Source organism: Nicotiana tomentosiformis, chromosome 3 (genome assembly GCF_000390325.3).
Source record: "Nicotiana tomentosiformis chromosome 3, ASM39032v3, whole genome shotgun sequence".
Lineage (NCBI taxonomy): Eukaryota > Viridiplantae > Streptophyta > Magnoliopsida > Solanales > Solanaceae > Nicotiana > Nicotiana tomentosiformis.
Genome location: NC_090814.1, coordinates 140,823,551 through 140,826,449, shown reverse-complemented (window position 1 = coordinate 140,826,449; position 2,899 = coordinate 140,823,551). Strand labels below are relative to the sequence as shown.

At 37.9% G+C, this 2,899-nt stretch overlaps 1 non-coding gene across 1 annotated transcript; it reads left to right on the top strand.

Moving 5' to 3' along the window:
* Positions 1 to 1,856: 1,856 nt before the first annotated feature.
* On the top strand, positions 1,857 to 1,929 carry TRNAT-UGU (transfer RNA threonine (anticodon UGU)). Its single transcript has one exon. It is a non-coding gene; the product is annotated as a tRNA-Thr (tRNA).
* The last annotated feature ends 970 nt before the right edge of the window (positions 1,930 to 2,899 follow it).

Here is a 2,899-nt window from a genome sequence, read left to right as displayed (position 1 = left end):
CTTAGGCCATTTTTATCACATTTTCTCTCACCCTTAGGCGATTTGAGAGCTTTGAAGGAGGAGATTTTGACCTAGATTTGTGAGGTAAGTAATTTCTACTCTATGTGAGTTAAATACATAGTTTATGGGTAGATTATAACATGTAAATTAGGAAAAATCATGGGTTTAGGTGAAAATCTTGGTTTTTGATAAAAATGAGATTTAACCACGAAATTTGTTATGGAATTCAGTAAAAACATATATTCATGTTCCTAAGGTTATGTGTAACAACCTTCTTTAAAACTTTTCGGAATTTGAGCATGTGGGCCCGGGGGTGAATTTTAGGAATCTTGCAATTTAGGTTGGGTAATCACTTAAATGGTGGAATTAGGAACCTTTGAGCATAGATTGATTAGTTTATGTAATGTTGGACTAGCTTCGAGTCGTTTGGCATCAAATTTGGAGGTTTTATTGCGTTCTTCAATTGGGAAGTAGGCTTTGAGACAAGGTAAGTCTCCGTCTAACCTTGTAAGAGGGAAATTATCACATAGGTAAACTAAATGAATATGTGTTGTTGTTTGTGGGGGCCACGTATGCACGGAGTGATGAGAGTCCATATGTAGCTACTATTCCTGTTATGTCCGGGTAGTTTTAGGCTTACACCATGCCTTGTTGATATGATTATTGCTTTATGAATATTGTTTGCCTTGAGAAGGGCGGATTGGAGTGTGCTTATTAAATGTTTCAAAAAGGAATTTGGAATTGAGGAAGAAAATAATGGGATCTTAAAAGTTTTCATTTGAATGCAGTATTTTGAAAAGAATGGGAGAGTACTATAAATATTTATGAGATCTTTGTGTAACCGCGTCGCATGTATGATTCGCGAGCGGGGTAATTTCTTAAATTTATGTTTGACCGCGTCGCATGTATGATTCGCGAGCGAGGGAAATAGATGCATCTATGGTTCGCGCCGTTCGGCCCTCGGCAGTGCACAATTTAAATATATTATTGGATCGGGCCGTACGACCTCGGTATAATTGCGCATGCTAATTATTTGGAAATTTCTCCATGGTTTTTCTGCTTAAATGCCTTGAAATGTAAGTTGCTAAATGGTATTACTGAAATTTAAGTTATAATTATGAAAGAAGGACTTATTTCTTCCTGCTATTGAATTGATAGAATCATTTATGATATCCATGCTTAGTATAATTCTTTAATTTACATTATTATTGGCCTAGTAAGTGTCAAGTCGACCCCACTGGGTACATATTGTTTATGTACTCATACTATACTTCCGTACTTAATTGTACATGATCTGAGGCTGGTGCATCTAGTTATCCGTCCGGCGCACATACCTGATCTTGGACCGAGACTTTACAGTGAGCTGCCCCTTTCTGAGCCGTTCAGCAGCATGCCGGAGTTTCTCTTTTGTTTTTATCTGTCTATTCTGTTTCAAACAGTAGGATAGTCATATATTGTATATTCTACTAGTTTCCCACATACTTGTGATACCAGATCTTGGCACGTATTAGTAGACTTCAATTTTTGGTTGTAAGTCAATAGTTATAACTGCTTTTAGATGTTTCCGTTTGTTTGCCTTAAAAATCCTTTTTTCATTAAATGCTTTAAATGTAAGTAAAGCTAAATGTTGGAATTGCTTAATAAACAAAAGAATGGGAAATCACTAAGTTGTTCACTGTTGGCTTGTCCAGCAACGGTGCTGGACGCCATCACGACCTAACATGGAGTTGGGTCGTGATAGCTATATTAATCCTTATGTTCTAGAATATTCAATATAATATTGAATAGTTAATAACTAAGATTCCAATTCCAATAGTTTAGTCAATTACTATGCATATAAGATATCTGTTATGTGGGCCCGCTTAGCTCAGAGGTTAGAGCATCGCATTTGTAATGCGGCGGTCATCGGTTCGATTCCGAAAGCCGGCTTTTCCCTATTCTTTTTTTATTCCATTTTTTAGAGGATTGATAATGTTCCTTTGAAATCAAAGAATATTGAAATAGTGCCTTCTTCCTTTTCCAAAATCTATCAATTTATTATAGGAACTTACAACTATGTCAGGAATCTGCGATCTTAAACCTTAAAAATCTCATTTTTTATCGTCCTCGATTTGCATGCGCAGCCCGGGCAGGTTTTCGGAAAGCTTTTATGTTGAAAACTAATGAAAATAAGAATTTTTACCTTAAAAGTTGATTTTAGTTGACTTCGGTCAACATTATTTGAAAACGGGCCCAGATCCATATTTTGACGGTTCAGGTGGGTTCGTATCGAATTATGGGACCTGGGCGTATGTCCGAAATCGAATTCGGAGGTCCCTAGCTCAAGTTATGAAGTTTTGATGAAAATTAAAAGTCTAAAAATTAATTATTTTTAAGAATTGATTGATGCTTGGCATTGTTAGTGCCGAGTCTGTATTCTGGTTCCGGAGCCCGGTACAGGTTCATTATGATATTTAAGACCTGTATGTGAAATTTGGTGACAAACGGAGTTGATTTGACGTGATTCGGACGTCCAGTTGAGAAAATAGAAATTTTAAAGTGTTCTTGAGAATTCATCCGATTTGCTGCTAAATTCGGAGTTCTAGGTGTTATTTTGGCGATTTAATCACGCGAGCAAGTTTGTATGATATTTTTAGACTTGTGTGCATGTTTGGTTTGGAGCCCCGAGGGCTAGGGTGAGTTTCGGATAGGCCACGGGATGTTTTGGACTTTGGAAATCTGGTTTTTCTGCAGAATCTGTGTTCTGGCATGTCCTTCTTCACGTTGGCGAAGGTACACTCACGAACGCGAAGAGTAAACTGGGCAGCTGAGGATTTCTTCTTCGCGAACGCGAAGCGATGGGGGAGTTATCCTTCGCGAACGCAACAAGCCAATCGCGAACGCGTAGCGTTAGGCACTG